Source organism: Hipposideros armiger, unplaced genomic scaffold (genome assembly GCF_001890085.2).
Source record: "Hipposideros armiger isolate ML-2016 unplaced genomic scaffold, ASM189008v1 scaffold_28, whole genome shotgun sequence".
NCBI classification, from domain to species: Eukaryota; Metazoa; Chordata; class Mammalia; order Chiroptera; family Hipposideridae; genus Hipposideros; species Hipposideros armiger.
Window position 1 is genome coordinate 3422501 of NW_017731378.1, and position 22145 is coordinate 3444645.

General features: G+C 37.0%; 1 protein-coding gene and 1 long non-coding RNA gene across 6 annotated transcripts in view; one reads left to right on the forward strand and one right to left on the reverse strand.

Moving 5' to 3' along the window:
• BTRC (beta-transducin repeat containing E3 ubiquitin protein ligase) overlaps positions 1 to 22145 on the forward strand; it is a 173583-nt gene that overhangs the window by 114028 nt on the left and 37410 nt on the right. The window lies entirely within an intron of this gene.
• LOC109379677 (uncharacterized) lies at positions 81 to 21591 on the reverse strand. Its single transcript, XR_002123253.1, has 3 exons — positions 21556 to 21591; positions 2974 to 3048; positions 81 to 663 (listed from the first exon to the last, which is right to left on the reverse strand). It is a non-coding gene; the product is annotated as an uncharacterized LOC109379677 (long non-coding RNA).

Sequence of the window (22145 nt, forward strand, 5' to 3'; positions counted from 1 at the left end):
CTTAACGCTAAGGGAGGAATAAAGTTCAGAAGTAATATATTTTTCTCTCATCTTCAAATGTTCATGTGAATTTAATGAGTGTTAGTGGGGGTTACAGAGAGGTTCTGAGAAATACTAGTAGAGTGACTTCCCCAAGCTCACTTTGAAGTAATAGTAGAATCAAGGACCATTGTTATATAGAAGAGTTTGTGTGTCTGCAGATTCAGGAATCAAGAATACATAACCTTCTAGATGTGCATGAATTGAGGAATACAGACAAAATGGATCAGCAGATTGAATGCACATTTGTTGCGTAACAGCTTTAGAAGCCCTAACTAGCATATGCCATTGGAGAAGAAAGTATAAATAGGAATCCTGGTCTGTATTAAAGTTGGTAAAATTTAAAGTCATTTTCAACCATTTCAAGAGAGTTAATTAAAACAAAAACAAAAACACGAAGTATGAATCTTCATGAATTATGCCCGAGAAACTGCTTACATAGTCTCCTTGCTACCTGCACTCATTGTTAAACATACAAGAGAAAAACAAGAAACTGAAAGCAGTCGACAAAATATGTTGAAAACTTTGCCCTGAGTGGGGATCAGACTGGCTGTTTTTAAGTCTGAAGTCAGCTGCATAGATTGTGCACGTTGGTGGCCAGCAGCGTCTTTCAGCAGAGCATTTCTGCGGAGAAAGGCAAGACACAGGGTTTCAGTGTTGATTTCCTGACGGCCCCTTGAATGTAGATAGAGCTGATAACAAAGCATCCAAGACAGTTTTATTTGCCAAAACCCAAAACTTTTTGAGTTCTTCTGAACAACAACCACAGTGTTTCTGTAAACTTTTTTCCCTCAGTGAACTCTTTATGAACCTTTTTTTTTTAGAGAGCAGCAGTGGTTCAAATGTTGGGAACCACTGACATATCTGACTGAGATGCTTCAAGATGCTAGAACCTATTCACATTTCTTTCTAGCCAGGGAGCTGATAAGATCAAGTTTGTCTTTGTGGATTGATCTAGATTAGCACAAGATGAGCCCAGTCAGTATCTTCGTCAGTGAAAAAGGAAAGGTTGGGAGAGAGAGAGGGGTGAAGGAAGAAAGTTCTTCATCAAGAATTGACTGCAGTATTGCCTGCTGATGCATGTCGGATCACCCGCATGGAGAGATCACATGGCTTCTCCAAAAGTCAAACGATCAATTCGCCTCGTTTTGGCTCTGTACTTAATGCACAAACAGTGCGATCTGCGGGGCTGTAATTGCATTGTTAGGGCCAAGGAACAAGCCTGTGCCTTTTCAGCAGACAGCTGGCAGGGAGAGAGGCATGTTGTTAGGAAAGAGAGAGGCAAGGCAAATAAAATTACTGCTAACGCTCAGAGATCGGCAGGAGTCCTACTTGCCTAATCTTACCGGTGGGAGCAAGCGGCTGTTGTAATCCAATTATAGCAGCATAAGCAATTTGTTAGACACTCCGCATAATGTAACAATTTCCCAATAAACTCTGACTTGTAATAACGTCGGCAAGAGTCCGCATAAATCTGCCCGAATGGTGGGGGCTGGAGCGTTCGGCTGGGGGCTTGTAATTGGCGCCATCAGCACGTTTTGCGGAGTGCAGTATGGTGCAGTCTTTTAGTGCAGGAATTTTAAGGAGAAACGCATGGCACACGTTTCTTAGAAAAAGAAAAGTGGCCATTAAAAGGGGAGCAGCAAGAAGGGCATACTCTTGCCTTCACATTACCTAGGAATCTTAGTAGAAAGAAAACAGGAGGAAGCCATGTTTCCTTCTAATACTAAAGGGGGGAGAAGGGGCGAGAGTGTGTGGATTAAATTCCTTTATTTAAAAGGCATTGGTTTCTATTATTTATACCCTTCTTCTCCAGCCCCCAAAATGCTGTTGAGGCAGCATTTAGCTTAACATTTTTACGAAATGTTCATAGCCAGGCAAGACTAGAAACACGAAGTTAAATCAGTTTTTTTCTAGAGTTTAGCTTTTTCTATATAACAGGAAAATAATTTTCTTTGTGCCCAGAACACATCTTTTAAAGGTATTATCTCATTGAATATCAGACCTCTCTGCAAAGTTCTGCCTTTAAGGAACCGTCTCTTACTGAAGGGTTTTTAAAACCCAGCTTGTTGTTTGTTTAGCGGGCTTTACTACACTGCTTATTTTCCAATTCTGGAATATATTGTGAATACCTAGAATTAGTCATCTTTCTTGTTGAAAATTTACATTGTACAAGAATACAGTTTTTCTTATTTAAAACTATACCTGTGTGATTATTACAGAAATAATTATTATTCCTAAATCATAACATTTTTGTTTTGGAAAAATATTTGTTGTTGTGTGGAGAAAATAGAACCTCCATTATTTATTGACTGATTAGCATTTGTAGTGACAGAATAGAATTTCTTATTTATATGAGGTATAGGAGGTAGAGAGTACTCATAGATTTGAGTTAATAAACAGATTTTCATTCTACTGAGTGTACATTAAATGTTACCTACTTTCTTATGTCAACCCAACTCTTCATTGTTTTTAATTTATGTCCAAACTAAGCTTCTGGAATAACAGGATTCTTCAAAATATCATAATGCTGCGGGTATTATAACAATAAATATTTACTTTCAGTATAAACATTTTCATCTACTAAAGCAAATGCTGCCTTGTTTGGCTGGAGCTACATCAATAAACTGCTGTACCTCTAATAAAGCCACTCAGTGTCTAGGTTTAACTAATGGCTGATTTTCATGGCTTTGACAGTGAGCTGTGTGCGTTATTTTCTCCTGATATTGTAAAAATAATGAGAGCAAATTAGAACAATCAGTTTACACAGATAGCTCCTGATTGGGGGCGATGGGCAATATGGCAGCAGGTAATCCATCTTCAGGCTCCTGTCACATTAACTTCAGCAGTGTGAAAAGATCAGGTGGGGTAGGCAGGGATCCTGCCCAATCGGAACACTGAAATTAATGAGAAGAGCATTGCTCTGTGATCAACCTTTTAATTAGCAGGACTGGAAACGGAGGGAGTGATGAAGACAGCACCACAGCTGCACAATGCCAGGCACAATTCCTGAAAAGGGAAAGGAAAAAAAATCTATGGGTTTTAACATCATACTTTTCTTGCAGCATACAGGCATTGTTTCCACTCTACAGCTGGTTCACAGACTTTAAGAAATACTGCCTACTTTTCAAAGTAATGTCACAAATATCGTTGATGTGTTAATGATCTATAGGCTATAATTTTATCACGGGTCATTTAGGATTTTGATTACCAGCACACTTCTTTGCCATTGCAGTCTGGGTTTTAACTTTTGAATTTTTTTTTAAATCAGGTAACCGGAGAAATTAAAAAGGACTGCCTTGTCAACCTCCCACCACCCCACCCCTCCAATTTAGCTGCAAATAGCATGAGAGTTTTCCGGTTTGGAGCACTTCTGTCGTTTTTAGTTTTTTTAAACAGGAGAAAAATTCAGGCAGTAAGCTGTGGTATATTTAAATTGTATTCCTTTCCTGATTCTGTTTATTAGGAAATTTGCTGTTTTTTCCCCCTATGCCATTGATTCTCAGTGTTGGGGGCTGTGTTATTTCAATTTATATAATTGAGAATTGAGTATTAATGAATGGTGTTTATAGGAGGAAAGGGGGATCTATGTAGTAACTGCGACTAAAGGCTTGATTCATTCATTTAAAGCTCAATTATACTAAAATTGTAATCTTGTTGATAATCTCTGTAATATTGGAAAATATGGTATGAGCCTACGGAAGACATTAATGAGCCAAATTTTCTCTACCAAATCAGTGCCTGTTTTCTGGGCCTTCTTTATTTATCAGGCTGTAACTTTAGGAAAGTATATGAGGCCATCAGGATTTGCGGTATTTTAGTCTTTATACCTTAAGCTTAGTCACTTACTATAAAAGCAAGTAATATAATGTAGGCGATATAAAGAACCCAGATATTTTCCAAAGATATATAAATTAAACTCGTTTTCTTGATATTAGAAGTTAATTGACTTGGGCATTTATTTAAAGTATTAATATATAAAAAATCAGTTATCAATTCCATATCTGAATATGGAATTAGCAGGAAAGAGCCTAAAATATGGTGCAAAATATTCAGGTTAGGTGTAAGGCGATCTTTTTTCCATCGTAGTTAACAGGACTTTTTCCTAATATGTTTAATGGTGATTCTAGCCTTGCAGCCCCTAAGATACTATATTTACAGAATGTAAGTCCCTGATATTATATACTTCTGTGCAAAACTCACAGAACAAAGGCACTTCCATTTCCCCCTAGTACACATCTCCCTACCCCTCTTCCTCCCAAAATCATTAGTTTAGTTTTGTTATTTTTGTTGTTTTCGCTGAAGAGATTTTACTGAAAACATTCATTTAGACTTATAAGTATTTTAGGGTCAGTGACTTAATACTAAATAGCCTCTAGGACTTCTCTATGTTCTTTAAGAGAATGGTGCTGCTGTGCATACTAATATTTTAAAGACCACTTGTTAGAATTTTGCATGATACTTTTCTGCATTCCTTTATCTGGAAGAGAGATTTTTATTCTTATAGCTTTTATGGATTTATGGCATTTCATTCTCCTCTCTCCTAGTTTGACAGTTTCAGAAGCTTGGGCTCATAAGCTCTCCCATGAATAAATATGTTCTTAGTTATATGATATAAATAGATCACTTACAAAGCTTGTGAAACCTGAGCTCTCCTTTTGAACCTTTCAGTACCATGAGCTCAGGATCCATACATGTAGAATTTTATTCCTGTGTCGTGACTTCAGCTTTTAAGGCAAATGAACTATGAATTTAAATTGCTATTCTACTCTATACCAAGTTTCTACAAAAATAGAACTATATTTTTCTCTTTTTCCTATGATTCTAAATCCCATTTGACTTAGTAATCTTACCAATAGTTGTTCTTGTTGTTAGAATTCTTTTCCAGTAAAATTCGCTTCTGAAGGTAAGTGTTAAAATAGACATTCTTTTTTTGAGGTCATCTTTTTTTGTTGTTTTATACTAATAATTACAGAAATGTCCAATTGACTGAATGACCAGTAAACTCCTTTTTAAATGTCCTGACAGAGCTAGAGTTACCAAATCACCTTAAATTCTGCAAATCCCAAATCTTAATAGGGCTCACTTCAGAAAAATTTTCATTAGTCTAGTCTTTGGAGCTCACCCAATACACCCTGAATTAAAGTTCTCATATATGTAACCAGGTGAATCTCTAAGGCTGTTATAATCCTAAATTCCCCATTCCCCCCTGCCCCGATTTTGAGTTTGAGTGGTATGTTCCTATATAAGGAGCTTGAAAATATCCATTTTCCTTTTTGTGCATCTTCAGGATGGAAGACCTTTATCTCTGCCCCGCCCCGCCCCTACCCCCTATTCCCCCCAGGTTTTGTACTACTCAAAATTCAAGGAGTAGAGAGAATACTTTAATACTTATTAAGCCCCTGTGTTTGGGTGCTATAGTGCTACTGTGTTACGTATTTCAGTCCCTGTGTGAACCTGGTGAGCTGGATGATATTACTCCTATTTTACAGATAAGGAATCTTAAGCTTAGAGAAGTTAAACCTTTTCCCAAGTTTTCACACCTCTAAGTTGTAGAGTCAAGTTTTGAACACAGATATCTGACTTCAGAGTCCTTGTTCTACTACATCCTTTTGCCTTTCAAGTAGTATTTGGAGGCCCTGTGTATCTTTACTATCATACTTGGTCTCAGGACTCAAGTACTATGAGTACTATAGCTTTTCTCCATTTGATTTCTATAGCACTTTTGACATCTAGCAAATGTTATTTCTTTGATCTTCCCTTCCCCTGCCCCCACCTACTACTTGTAAAAGATCTTGTTGTGACTGAACTGAGCCAAGTACTGTATTCAGAAAACTTAACTACAGTAATATCTTGGTTTGCGAGCATAATTCATTCCAGAAACAAACTACTCGTATTGCAAGACATCGCTCGTTTACCATGTTAAAATGTATTAGAAATGTCTGCTCATCTTACGGAACACTTGCAAATCCAAGGTTTTACTGTATTTTTATTCTGGGTTACCTAGTCAGTAATTCTACTATGTAACTTTAAATGCTTATTCAATAATAATCACCTACCTTATAAACATAGGTCTTTAAAGGATCTAAGATGACCTTATGGCTCCATGTTCCATTGTTGTACATATAAAATGAGTGGAACAGTATGAGGCCAATACTACTGGTTCAAGGTGGTGATTCATACCTTAGTAATTGTTGCAGAAGTTGTTTTGGAATACAGATCTTATCCTACTGTGACAGGATTTACCGTGTAAGCATACATTGGCAGTTCTTTTATACCAAAAATTTGTTTTTCCTGGTTAAGATTGGTAATTAATTTTGCTAATTAAAAAAAAAATGTCTCTTAAGATTTCAAAGCCCAGGCTCTGATTACACTTCAGTAAATATTTTTATATTTGTATGCATGCTTCTAAATAGTTTGGTGATTGTGAAACCATGATGAGGGTATCAGTTACAATAGTTGGAACTTGAACTCCTCTATCTGTTTCAGACAGAAGAGAGGAAGCTTGGGACAGGAGTGATTAAGAAGAAATAGGTTCACCAAAAGCAAATGAAAACAAAAACAAACATGAATATTATGGCGTGTGTGTGTGTGTGTGTGTGTAAAATCTCCCTGGATATTCTCTAATGGAAATAATAGAAGTTTTTGATAATTACGGTTAACATCAATTTCATGCTTAGGCTTATAAAATATGTAAGAAGCACTTGCTCACATGGAGTGCTAAGACCATGACAAACAGGAATGTTAAAATAGTTCAAGAAGAATGAACATAAATTTAATTATGTTTTATATTTCAGATATCACTTCTTTAACTTTATCTACATTTTCTTGTAATATCTAATAGCATCAGAAATTTAATTATAAAGTAGTTTTTTAACAAAAAAAATACCTGGGAACAAGCCAAAAAGGAAATATAGAGAGAAAACCATGTTTAAAAAGAGATGGTTCCTACAGTGTTAACTATGGAGTGTGTAGCGTGACTCTGTAATGGAATATCATGGCAGGGGGTATAATACTGTAAATAAAATGAATATGCCACTTGTGGATTAATGGGCAACCTAAAGAGTGGCTTTATTTACATCTATGTGTGAGGTTCATTTTCAGCTTGTGTTTTGTCTTATTCTTGTGATTGGAGCACTTAAGAACCTGACAGTTTAATTAAGGAACTGTTTTAAAAAATCAGTTTCCTTGACTCTTGGGGGGTATGTGTGTGTGTGTGTGTGTGTACATATATGTATATATATGTACACACACATACACACACATTATTTTTGGTAGGATTACTATAGTGTCATTTTAGACTTTAAAATTGATAGGTAGAAGGAATTTTCTTTAACTTTTTCTCTGGGTTAATAAGGAGAAGAGGTGGGTTCTGAAATTAAGTCCAAGAAATACAGCTATTTTTTATAATTTGTTATGAAGGATAAGAATTAGGTGTAGACACTTCATGTATCCAGATTACAGTGGATTCCATTTGCAGTGATACAGTTTTGTAGATATGGGATGCTTTTCAACGGTTTGGGTACTGAGTAATTTAAGCTTAAATACATCTAGTCTGGGACACTACAGGAGCCACGGTGTCAACATTATAACCTGAGAACATACAATAAGGGTAAATTCAAAGTGAGAGCTTTATATAACCTTTTTTACTTAGCTGTCTAGGTTGCTTTTGATTGTCAATTAATACTATTGTTTATTGCTCTTGAAATTTCAAAAGTTTGGAGTATTATTTACTCCCTGCTTCCCCTCAATTGAAAATGTGTGATAAAAGTTACTTATAAAAAGGAAATTATGGGCCGGCCGAGTGGCGCGATGGTTAAGAACTCGCTTGGGATGCCAGAGGGCCCCGGTTCGGATCCCACATATGAGGGCCAGTGACACTGCCCTCCACAGCTAAGATGCTGAACAACAGCTCAACCTGGAGCTGGGCTGCCATGAGTCGCCGGCGACGGCGTGGGCTGTAGTCCCTGTGGCAGTGGATTGCCATGGGCTACCATGTGTGGCCAGCAGCCAGCGTGAGCGGCCAGCAGCCGCAGTGAGCAGCCGTCCAGAAGCCGGCGACTGATGTGCCTCGCCAGAGAAGAGCACAATGATGGTGCCAACTTGGGCCAGTGAAGCAACGTCCTCCACAACTAGACTGAAGAACAAAACGACAGCAACTTGTCTGTTCCCCTTTCCCCAATTCCCCAGCACTGTTCCCATCCCCCCAATTCCCCAATAAAAATCTTTAAAAAAAAAAAAAAAAGGAAATTATATGCAAAAGTAAATTGCCTTCATTGTAGAGTTTGAATAGGACTAATTTTCACTTGCAAAATATAGACCCTCAAATTATATGTATTGAGTCTGATTGACTTATAAACAAAAAACTTATGAAGTATATTTTTTGAAGTATTAAAACCCAGAGCTGTGCCATCAAATTTGACAGCCATTTTGCACCATTGTTTATTGAATATTTACAGTGTACCAGACACTGGGCCAAGGGTTTTATATACACTCTCACTTAAATCCTCACAGCAGTCTCATTAAGCATACAACCCCATTTTATATACAAATAAACTGGAGCTCAGAGAGATCAAGCAACTTGCCCAAGGTACATTGCAAAAGTGGAATTTAAACCCAGACTGTCTGGCCCCATGGCCTATGTTTTCAACCACTGTGTTTTATAAATTTTAGTACATAGAAATTAGGGTAGATGTAGCAAATGGGGGAGATTTATCTAAAAAGTTCTCTATGATGTCTATTAAATGTTAGCAATTTATTAACAAGTAGCCAGGATTTGGAAAACACAGAAGTATGTAAATTGGTTATGTAAAATCATGATACAGTAATACATTTTAGGTTTGTGTTCTTCTCTTGCACTTATGGTATTTTCCTTTTCAGCATTCCATATGAGATGATAAAAATTAAAGATACCTCAATTAGCATCCACAAAAAAGTAAAACTGTTAATTGAACCTTGTAATCTCCTCTTGCTGTCTGTTAGGCTTTTCTTTCAGGCTTTGATTGTGTGTAATAAAACTGTTGCTTAATTAATGCCAGGGTTCTGAAGCGTTTGGATGCCACAAAAGAGTGTGAAGTGGAGAAACCAAGAGGCAGCATCAAATAGCGTTTCTGTTGTGTTAATTTAGATCTGTCATTCTTGTTCTAGTTCATGATATACGGCTCCCAACAGATACTAGGTGAATTGAAAGAGAAGCAGTAGTGAATCGTGTCTTAGGAAAAACACAACTCATGATTGAGGCTCTCAGTAGGTTAATGAATAACTGTATTCAGACAATATTTCACCCCTAGTTTGAGCTGCCCTTGGAATGAATGTGGCCTGTTAATGTGACCAGCAGACACGATGCAAAACCAAACCAAGTGGTGACTTTGCACCATGGCTTTGTGGTATGTGCAGGAAACATCAGGACTGATGTCTGTGATGTGCTACTTACTGTCTTTGGCAGAGGGGTGCTGGAGTGTAACCAGAGCATGAGAGAGGAAGTTGTACTGACTTGTATTAATCTCCATTTAGAATGCTAAAAAAAGCAGTAGTAAAAATTTCCCTTGGAAACTGCTAAAGTTTCCTTATTTATGGACATACTTTTTTTTTTTATTAATGATTTTTATTGGGGAATTGGGGGATGGGAACAGTGCTGGGGAATTGGGGAAGGGGAACAGACAAGTTGCTGTCATTTTGTTCTTCAGTCTGGCTGCTCACGCTGGCTGCTGGCCACACACAGTAGCCCATGGCAACCCACTGCCACAGGGGCTGCAGCCTACGCCGTCGCCAGCAACTCAGGGCAGCCAAGCTCCAGGTTGGGCTGTTGTTCAGCATCTTAGCTGTAGAGGGCAGTGTCACTGACCCTCATATGTGGGATCCGAACCGGGGCCCTCTGGCGTCCCAAGCCAGTGCTTAACCAACGCGCCACTCGGCCAGCCCTATGGACATACTTTTTGAGGGATTCATATGCTAACAAAAATTTTTTAAAAAAGGTTGATAGGAAATGTTTGTTTCATATTATAACTCAGAAAATATTATGTCTTAATTTTAGAATACAGAATAATGAATAACATAATAGTCTTCCCAAAAATGAATTTACTTTTAAGGTGACTCTTTATATTCTCTCATTCTCCCTCCTTGATTTAAGGAACTTATTAATTGGCTGGTTTTATATTTGTATTAATTTTAACAAGAGTGTTGAAAAGCAGTGTTTCTTTCAGGGTGGAGATGATTTAAAATCCAACAATAAAAAATGAAGCCCCTTTTATTTCTGGCGGCATTCCCAGATAGTTGTATTATAATCATTGAACTTTTAGAGCCTGCTCAAATTCTGCCTGGAGTGTGTAGGATTACAACATCATATCTAAATTATACTTTTCGGCAATATCCAAACATGAAATAGACATTGTTGAGGGAAAGTATTGGTATCATAATTTACGATGGTTAAGGTGTCAGTGGAGAAGGGATTTTACAAGCATAGGGAAAGAATACTTGGGCTTCAATTTGAATAGGTCTCTATTGTCCAGGGGGTTATTTAATGCTAATAAATAGTACTTGTTTTAGAATGGATGGAACTAGGTTAAGTGTTTACAGCCAAACCTTTCTCTTTTTCACCAAAGAGTAAGGTTCTCCTAAAACTGACCTACTTTGCTCTTACACAGTACTATAGGTACAATGGTTATGCAGCCATAAAGAGAGAAATAGATGAAGACCAGAAGAATTTTTTAGTAGGAAGTGCTTGGTAGCATGTTTCTTTGTTGGGGAGACATAATGTTGCCACAAATCATGAATAAATATTCCAAATTCTCTAATATTATAGCTGTTATAACCATTTTTAAGCCTCCTTTCTAAGTAGATATTTTTCTCCAGGCTTTCTGTATTGTGAACTTTACAAAACTGGCTTAGGCAGCCTATTAATTATTCATATCATAGCAACAATTAAAGCAAATTAAAAATAAAAATCGCCATATTGCGTTTAACCATCGGCAGCACCAAACTGTGTCAGCTCTGTAAGGGCCTGTGGTGTTTCCTTAGTTAAAAGTGCTAGAGGGAGCTCTAACCTTGTTCAGAGTAGTGGCATATGGGAACAATTGTCTGTATGTGGCCATAGGGTCGCAAGTAAAGATAGAAGCTAAGGCTGTTCCATGGCAAAAATTTAAATCTTTTTTATTAGAGCTCCTGTTTCTTTTATAAGGTTTATAAGGTTTAGGACTCTCTGTCTGTAACCAAACAGGATTTTGTTTGCCCTTCTCTATGATTATAATCATCTCCTAACAGTGTTCAGGAGACCCTGAATTTGACTCAGTGAATTTTCACAAAGTGAACGAACACCTGTGTAAGCACAACCAAGGTTAAAAAAAAAGAAAGAGAAAGAAGGAAAGAAAAAGAACTTTACCAGAAGCCTGCTCCTGCTCTCTCTGTCGCTCCCTTCCCAAGGGTGGTAACCATTATCCTCACTTCTAATGTCATACATTAATTTGGTCTGTTTTTTGAACCTCATATAAGTGGAATCGTACAGTACCCATTCTTTACTGTTTGACCTATTTCACTCAACATGTTTTTGAGAGTCATGTTGTATATAGTTGTCATTTGTTTATTCTCATATAAATACACCAAATTTATTTATTCATTTTGTAGATGAACATTTGGGTTGCTTTCAGACTTTGATAACTACAAAAAAGTGTGTATATATCATTTGGGAATATGTACAAAGAATACATGTATTCTGTTGAATATTTAACTGGGAGGGGAATTGGTATTTCCAAACTGGTGATACCAATTTATACTCTCTCCAGCAGTGAATTGTTCCACTGTTTCTTTTCCTCACTAACAAACACTTGTCTGACTTTTTCATTGTAGCATTCTGGTGGTGTGTAGCAGCAGTATCACATAGTGGGCTTTTATTTTTAACATAAAGTTTACAGTCTTAACCATTTTTAAGTGTTCAGTAGTGTTAAGTATATTCACATTGTTATCACTTTTTTTAATTTAAATTTCCCTTAACACTTAAAATTGAGCTTTTTTTGTATGTTGATTGACCATTTAATTGTAAAGTGCCTATTCAAGTCTTTTGCCCATTTTTTTTTACTGGGTTTTATGGATTTTTCTTAATGATTTGTAGTTTTGTATAAATTCTGAGTACAAGTCCCTTGTCTGATATATGTGTTGCAAAAAGTTTCTCCTATATTACTTGCCTTAGTACTTTTTAAATGATGTCTGTTGATGAACAGAGGTTCTTAATTTTAGTATATTCCATTTATCAATCTTTGCATTATATAATTGATATTTTGACGTTCTACTTAAGAAATCTGTGTCTGCTGCAGGTTTATGAAGGTATTCTCTTATGTTTTCTTCTAACATTTTTATTAGTTTTCCCTTTCACATTTAGATCTACAATCCATTTGATTTGTGTGTGCGCGTTAGGTGGAGGTGAGAGTTTTCTTTTTTTAAATGTGATAATCAGTTGATGTAGCTCCATTTATTAAAATATATATTTCCCACTTTATTGCATTTTTCTGTCATAAATTACATGACTGTGTCTGTATAGGTTTTTGTCATATCTTGACCTCTGATAGTAAGCCCTCCGATTTTGTTGTTATTCTTCAATATTACCTTGGTCATTGTTGGCCATTTGCATTTCCATATACATTTTAGAATCAGATTTGTCAGTATTTACCATCTGTGTGACTTTTGCATCACCTAGTATAGCACTTGCACATAGGAAGTCATTAATGTATTTGTTTAAATGAGATAACTCAGTACACACAGAAATTCCTAAATTATAGTTGCCTCTGATTTTGCCCAGAGCCTTTGAGCCTGGCTTTACTGGGCTGCTTTTACAATCTGATCACATCTTAAATTTTCTTTCTTCACAATTCTATCCCCAATCACATCAGGTAATGGTGGCCAGACAAATTAGCATATTTTAAAATACTCCAATTCATAATTCCCTTTCCTAGGGAATTTGGAACAGAGTTTCAGTTAAAACTTTAGTTTCAAAATTTGGTGGACAGGTCCTGATACAGCCTGAATTTCTGAGATGGTTTCTACATACTAGCAAACATTAACAGCTACCTTTATTGAGCATTTAAGTGCCAGACTCCGTGCTTAGAATTTTATCCATAATCTCCTGTTATTTCTTTTTAACAGCACTGGGAAATAATAGGTTGTATCCCCCCTTGCAGGTGAAAAAAATTGAGTCTTACAGAGGGTAGCTAGCTGACTCAAGCCTATATATTGGGTTGTCAGAAAAGCCATGATGTATTTTTTCTGTTTTTCGTTTGCAAAAATGCATCATGACTTTTCCGACAACCCAATAGTTTATACATTGCAGATACAGGGCTTGAACCTAGGCTTGACTGACACTATTAGTGCACTACCTTTAATAATAATTTATTTTACTTAGTCCATGAGCAGTGCCTAGCCTCTTTGCCTAAGAGTATGTCTTCCAAAATGCCTTCATTCTGTCATCTTCCCAACCCCATCCCGCATTGTCACTGCTACTCTCTTAGTCCACGTCCATTCTGATATCAGCCCACTCTTCCAACTTACTTACAATGTAGGCCCCTTAGATTGCTCACTATTGAAAAATACTATCACCATGGAAGATAATGCCACAAAATTGTGTGTAACTTTCAATGAAACTTAATTTTTCAAATGGAAATTGATCCCCAGTTCTTTCCCAAATTCATTTATCTATTGGGTTGTCGGGAAAGTCATGACGTATTTTTCTATGTTTTTCAATGCAAAAATGTGTCATGACTTTCCCGACGACCCAGTATTACAGTAGCTAATTTGCCGCCTAGACCTTGAGGACACTTGTTGGCCTTTGGAATCTGAAAGAAAGGGGTCTCTAAGATACAGCAAGCTATGGACTATAATGCTGAAAATTAAAATGGCAGAGAACAGCAGCCATCTGATCATGACCACTATAACCTTGAAAAAGCGTTAAGAAGATCCCAGTAGGTTTTTCATATCTATATGCAGACTCCTCATGTGGCCCTACTCCTTTGATTTGGCGCTAAATAAGACAAGTTGATGTATTAAATGGGTATAATTTTTTGCCTCTGTGTGATGTAAAGGGATTTTTAATAAAGAGATACATTCATTTATTGACAGTTTTCTAGAAAACCTTTCCTTATGAAGAGAGATGGAGAGGGAAATAAGAGAGTAAATATGAAAGAAATGAGGCAAATTGAGACACAGAAAACTTTAAGAAGACATTATTAGGTCTTCATATCTTGGTGTCAACCCTGAGAAAGGTTAACGCTTATGACGTTTTAAATTCTAATTATGGAATATTTTAGCATGTAGAAAAGTCAGAATAATAACATTATCTATGTACTTATTACTTAGAATGGTAGCATTTCTTTGTATTAAAAACTCAATTGTTGCAGAAAAGCTTGACTTATTCTTGGAATTCTGGAATATATCGCTTGCCCAAATAATATTATGAAAAATACTTCTCGTTTTGTTTGAGGTGTATACTTAAACTCTAAAACATTAGTTTTTTAGTAAGAAAATGTGAAGAATGAGTCTCTATTTTTAAATGTATTTGCTCAGCTCTGTTTTAATTTACCATGAAACTGAATCAGAGACTCAAAATGTAAAAGCCAGACTGAGCCTCAGATTATCCCGTCCACCCACTCATTTTACAGATGAGATCCCATGGCAGTAGAGTCCTGACCAAGATCACATAACTAATTAGTGATAGGATTGGGCCATCATGCTAGCTCGCTTTTGCTGTGGGGCTTTTTACACGAGTGTCAACACAACTATAGGAAAACTTTTTAATAATGGTTTGTTTCCTACGCATCAAATTTCAGTATGTAGTCCTTAAACAGAAAATAGAAATAGAGTAACTTCAGAACATTCTACGCATAGAAAAATTTCATGGGAAAAAGTTGCTGCCCTTGAGTTTTATATTTATAGTGCTTCATGTGAGCTTAAGCCACGCCTTGGTGAAATTAAAAGATTGGGTAGTCTTTACAGAGAACCATTTTATGCTTTAAGAAAAGCCACGTTCTGCAAAGAAAGAATACAATTCTAATTTCTAAGTCAAGTGTATGCACACTATGGAAGTAACTGTCTACCTGATTTTCATTTTCTTATCCACTTTCACTCCCAGTAAATACACACTTCAAATCCCTGCTGGGAGTTGGCCCCATTCTGAAAAAGAAAATTTTTTATGACCCTCAAGATTCAGTCTTTCCTCAGAGACACCAAAAATCTGCAGTCTCTGGTCCATGGAACCCCGTAAAAGTAGTGCTCATGTGAGGGAAATGTAAATAACCTTCAGACAGAATCATAAGTGAATAGCTTTTCTGCCAATTTTTGAGAGAAAAGAGGGTGGGTGCTGATGACAGCTGGAATTTTAGTCTGGTTTCTGCCCTCGCTCTGTCTTTGCTGATTACTAAAACAAACTACAGAGTTTGTAGTTTGTACCCTATGGGATACAAAATGTACTCTACCTTATAACACGTTAGCTCTTTGGTAGAAACCAGTAAAGTAGATTTTCAAAATCATAGTAATGCTTTGAGAGTCTTGTTACCATTCTAGTAAATTTCCTTACTGTTCTTCCCTCACTAAATTTGAGTTTTATAGGAATATGTATTGGAATTGCTCTGAAAGATTGAAAATGGAAACAAAAATTGATGTTCAAATGCCTTTTATTCCATATTGTAGAATATATTTTGAGGTCTTCCTTTGGCTTTTTTTTTTGTCTTCTCCAACTGTTAAATGTCAGTCATCGTTCCCTTTGGAAGTTCATTTTTACTTTGATTCTTAAATTTTGCATAGTAATATTTTACATATTACTATATTAAAATATTGAAACTAACTTTAGAAAACAATAGACTAAAGGTTGTCACGTTACAGAGTGCTTATGGACAAAGCATCAATGTGGTGCTAGTCTCATCCTTGTTGGTAAGAAAAGAGGACTCCAATTGTTTACACCACAAAGCAATTTCCCCCTGCACTCCCAAAAAGCAATATCCACACCTTGCATTAGTTTGGATTAAAAATTTGTTTTAGCAAATATTTTGAGCTGCTGTGACATAGACATAAAGGGTTTGTGTGATAATCTCTGCCCTTTGAGTTGAAAAACTAGTTTGAAAGTAAAGGTTTCTGGACATAAAATTACTGTAAAAGCAAAAAATATTATATTTAATAGAGTATGAAGCTCTAATTATAGTCAGCAACTATGTACATTATAGTCCTCTCTAGTTCAAAGCATGACAGCTAATGCCTTTACTATGTGCCAGGTACTCTTCCAAATGTCTTTACATGTGTTATTTTTATCCTAACAATAACCCTTCTAGGTAGGTACTATAAGAATCATCATTTTACACATGAAGAAATTGAGGCACAGAGATGTTAAGTAACTTAGCCAAGATCACACATCAAGTAAATGGTAGAGTTGGGACAGAATCAGTGCCAAATCATGGTGTTATTTTTTACAATATCCTATTACATAAACATAAACTCCTTCAGAAGGACATTTGAACTGGCTTCAGTGTGGCAATTGTGGTCTTGGTGCTCATGTAAACCACTTTTAGCTATAGAAAATGTATTTACCCATATTTGCAAAGCAGTGCTGGTCTCCTATATTTAGTCTTAATCATTGACTTAGAGCTTCATTCTCCTTAGAAAGAAGGGCCAGAATTTCATTTTAGAAAAAGTATATACTTTATGTAATAACTGCATTTTAAAATTTAGTCTGAACTCTATTAACTTACGTGAATCTGAACAAGTTATTTCGAATACCTCTGCTAACAACAACAACAAAAAAAAAACAGATGCTGTATCCAAACTAAGCTTTTTCCTGGATAAATTAAGAAAACAATTACCCAACTATTCCAGAGAGAAATGTCTTTAGTCCCTTGATGCTCCAAGGGTTATTAAAGTTTTACCTGCAGATAACCAAGACTTCCAGAAGTTACAACTCATTTACTTCATTCACTGCAGCTAAGAGAGGCCTGTGCTGCTGCCTCATAGGATTATTTCTTGCTGCATTTAACATGCATTAACAAGCATTTGGAAAGAGTCGAATTTCTTCTAGAAAGCTGAGTTGGCTTCTTGAGATCCTGTCCCCCCCAAAAAACTCGTATTTTTCTAATCCAGGTTTTAGATATAGCTTCTCAAAAGCTTTTTTCAGGAGCAAGTTTTACCAAGTCATTGAGACCTTTTTATGGGACTCAAAAATGTAAGGATTAGAGCACAAAGAAGAAAAGGGTAGTTTTTTCCTCTTTACTTAAAACTGACTATATTTTCCCATGCGCTTTATAATTGTGTTTTAAGTGTGTCTCTTACGTTTTCCTCTGGCAGCCCATGCCTCCATCATTCCCTGTTATTTATGGGAGAACTTAACCTTCTGATGCTAAAATAAAAGGGGAGGCTGTGAGGAGGAAGTTAGGGAGAAGACTTAGTTTAAACTTTCTCCATCACAGAAATTTTATTTTGGTAATATTAACTAATATTATTTAACATCCAGATGAGCCATCTCTACCTGAGGAAGTTTACAAAAAGAGCGACCAGATTCCAGACAATTAAACTTTATTACTCTGCTGGAAACATTAAGTAGTGGCTTAGGAAAATAGTTTTTCATCTCCTCTCCCTCTTGATGTTTATTGTTTATTGTGTGGGAGAGGACCTGTTTGTCCAACAAGCATATTGCTTTTCTTGGAGCAAGTGAGCTTGGTAATGCTAGGTCCATTTTGCATTTTGTTATATTCTCTGGCCCCCTCTTCTCTCTCCACCTCACCCCTACTCCCTCACCTCTTCCCTAGCTCCTCATCTCTCTCCTCTTTGCCATCTTTCCCTACCCCCTGCTTATCCTTCCCATCTCTTTCCCGTCTCTCTCCCACTCCTGCCCCACAGCCCCCACTCTCTCCTTTACCCCACACCCACTTTTGTCATTCCTGTTCTTTCACTCCTTCCTCTCACCCTTCTCCCTGCTTCCCTTCCCTTTCTTTCCCCTCCTCATTCCCTACCCCTCTCTCTTCTCCCTTTCTCCTCCTTTTCTTCCTCTTCTCTCCCCTCCTTTGCACAGTCCCAATCATCGGTACTTCTCTGTCCTCCTGGTTCAGATCTTGACTGTTCCAAGATGTTCAATGAAGGAGATCAATTTCACCTGCCTCGTTAATTGGGTGTTATAGACAGAGACTACTCTAGATGACACAAAAATACCCTCCCCCTGTACATCAAATGATTGACTAATGATTTTTTTTAAAGACCAGAAAGATATATACCCACCAAAATGTAAACATTGTTTATTTGTTAATGGTGGAAATTATGAGCACTTTTTATGTTCTTTGTGCTTCTGTATTTTCCGTATTTTCTAAAATGTGTCTATTATAAATGCTGTTTTAAAAAAATCGTTTGATCTTTCTGTGCCTGACCCCATAGATCCTTATTTAATGAAAGTAAAACAAAACAAAATGAGGAACCAGATTTGATCCTCCAGTGAGTATGAGTTTGGTTTGCTATTTTGATACTCAGTTTTCCAGATCCTTCCAACTTTCCAAATGATGGCCCTTTGGACTACAACATGAATTTTTCAGCTGTTGGTGTTCTCATAGCACATAATGGGTGTTAAATACACTCTCACAAGTTAGGCTTAAACTCCAAGTCTTACAAGAACTTTTCTGCCTTTCTCTCCCCTCACCAAAATTTAGTTCATATTTTGTTTATTGTAATGTTTCTATACTGTAAGGGTAGTCAGTGTGACAGACTTGACATTATATATACGGATTTGTTTCCAGCTCTGTTATCAGTCTCATGGGGGGTTGAGAGGACTGGCATTGGTGAGCAGCCATTCTATTATTGTTATACCTCATTGTTTTACCTCGTCTGTTGTTCTTGGTACTGTTGGTTATAAAAGGCATAAACTCCATGCTGTACTAGGCCATGATACCAGCTGTTCCACAGTTAAATGTTAAAATTGCAAGTTCAGATTCAAGTTTGACCAGAAAAACTTCCAGACTATGTCCTTCTCAGTTGGCTAGCTTAGGTGTAGAAGGTAAATGGAAGAATAGATGAAGTGTTCTGACTTATGCGTTCCCTAGATATAGTGTACTTGTTTCAGAAGGGGTTAAATGGTGTAGTTAGTGAAGGGTTTTCTAGCTGCAAGGGCTTTTGAAAAGCGATCTAGGAATTCTGCAGTTAATTGAATTCTTCAGGCATAAATTTACCGTCACTAAAAATTTTTGAGTGAGCGAAATTCTCTTGCTTTGCTACTAGATATAGTTCATACAGTGTCTTAGAAGCCCAGAATTCTTTTTTTTTTAAGGATTTTGTGCCTATTTATGCTGGTTGGACATTTTATATGGTAAACATGACATTTTAAAAGATGTTACACAATATATTATTTCCTTGCTTTGCCCTTCTCCCTGGTTTTTTTCCCCCCCTTCTTTCCTCACTTCCCCAAATCTGCATCACTAGTGCTTTTTCGCATTTTCCCCCATCTTGTGAGCAAAGTTTTAACAGTACATAGAAAGTTAACTGCCTGGAGTCTTTTAAATATAAGTAACACGCAACCAGTAATAAGCTGTCGGTTGTTTTTTTGCTGCCTGCAAAGAAACATAAACACAGTGCTCATTTCTGGCAGGTTTTTACTGTCAGAGTTTCTCCTATTATATTTATCTTACAATTTGCCAGGGGGTGAAGTTATTAAGTTTTAGCAGCAGCCATCGATCAAGTTCACAAGTTAACACGATAAAGGCTCTGTGCCGCTCCGATCCGGGGAAATGATGATCCTCACTCGGTAATTAACTAAATGAGAAAGTTAAATCTTACTTGAGAGCTGGGAGAGATGAAAGAGAGGTGTTTGTCAGTTTCTCAGTGGAAATTAGAAGCAGTTTTCTGCAATTCCCTAAGCTGCTGCTCTGTCATATTTTACATAAGCACTGGGAAAACGTCTTGTAATTAGTGCTGTCATGGAGGATTTTTTTTTTGCTGAAGGATGTTGGAATAATTCATTAGATTATCAAGAAAGGCTTGTGTCCTGAAATGATTAGCACAGTGAAATTTAAACCATTAACGATAACAAGTTTAGCGCTTGCTGCAGTGCAGAGGCACCCGGGGTATGTCTGTGCCTATTTCAATCATTTCTTATAATTAAACATTATGTCCTTTTTTTCCCCCCCATCACTGAGACCCATCCAAAAATCCTTTTAAGGTGGGACTGCCTACATCAGTGGGTTTACCAGCCTTGGAGGTGTGTGTAGTTAGTAGCTATAATAATGCAGCAGTAAATTAAACTGCTGTGAGTTTCTTGGTTCAGAACAAAAGAACCTATCGCCCTGGAAGCTATAAAGTTGCATGAGGGAACTGCAGAAATGAGAGCCTCTGTTTTGAAATCTAAAAATGTTAAGTGACTATCCTATCCCGTTACCTCAAAAATCTGGAAATAATCAAAATGGCTTGGCTTTGCTTTTGGTTAATTTTTTATATGGCTTTTCCTATAATTAGTAAATAGAAAAAAAAATGATTGGCAAGTGTCCAGTCCTTAAATAATCTTATGTACTGGTATATTCGTGAGTTTATTTCCTAGTGAGCTTTATTTAAAAGAATTGAAATGATTGCATGCTTTTTCTTGTTGGTTATTAGACACCAGTCAGATTCATAATGTGAACTTTCCTTCTGCTGACAAATCTGCCCCTTCCTGTCTTCCATGTTCACTAATCAGATATGACATATTTATGAGTTCACCTAATATGTAATCATATTTAGTAGAAGCTGTTAAAATATTAATACAATAATCCCACTGAAAAATGTGATATTTACTTCTATTGAAATGTATGTCCCATTCTATACATACAGCCACCATTTTCTTTTCATTTGCACTCTCATCTTCCAAGAAGATAATAGGCTACTTTTTTAATCACTGAAAGTTTTTTTTAAGAACTGAAAACTGGAATGTTAAAAGTTATGATCCCACTTTTGAGCATTGATTACCTCGTACTCTGCATATTCAATTTATGGCCAAATACTTTCTGTTTCTCTTGAAATCCCCTTGTTAGAAGATGGATGCCAAGTACCAATGGGCTCTATCCCTTCTGGGTTCGTTTTTCTTTTCTATCCCGGCTCTTTGGGAGCTCTAGAGCTGTTCTGGACCTCCCTGCTTTCACCATCTCCATCCCTTAGGTGTGCTTACGTCAGTACTAGTCAAAATGTAGACAATACCGTTTCCTCTTAATTCATCCAAGACCATGTTGATTCTAAGAGGTATTTTTACAAAGAATCAATGAAAAACAATTAAAAAAAGAACTTTAAAATCATAATGTGTTTGGATTCATATTTAACTAAAGCCTGGCAACAGCCAGTAGAGTAGAGTATAGACCTTTAAAAAAATCCCACTTCCCCTTCTAAACTCTTGATTGTTTTTCATTGTTTCTCTCAGCCACAGGAGCAAGAACCCTGGTTCTATCTCCACCCAGGTTAATGTACCAGATTAAATATTTGAAGGGACAACCCTGTTGAAGAAGTAAAGCATTATACTGAAATAATTAAATGTGTATTATAACTCAGACTTACAATTCTCACCGGCCCTCTCTCCTCCTTCCTCTCTTGCGAGGTTAAAATACCTTTCTTTTAAGCACTTCCTAATCTGCCTCTTCTAATTTTAGCCACGATCACTTCTTGCCTGGATTATTTCATCAGCTTTCTAATTGGTCTTATTCCTTTGCTCTTGCAACTTGCTCTTGTTTCCCCCTTCCCACCTGCCCAGCCTGCCCCGCCCCCCCCACCCCCAATTCTCTGTGTGGCAGCCAGTATAAATATTTCTAAAGCAGAAATCAAATAATGTCATATTTAACTGCTTCAAAACCTCCAGGGGCTCTCTTTTACATTTAGGATGAAATCCACACTCCTTACTGTGTCCCAGAAGGCTATATGATCTGGCCCCGGGCCACCTCACTGACCTCGTTTCCCACCCCCTTCCCCCTCATTCACTTGGCCCCAGCTACCCGGATTAGCCTTCTTTCTGTCTTTCGCTTGAGCACACCTTTGACTTGCTCTTCCTTCTGTCCGAAGGCTTTTCCCCCAGACCTTTGCAAGACTGACTCGCATCATTCAGATCTCAGCTCATATATTACCTCCTTAAGCAGCATTTCATGACCACCCCA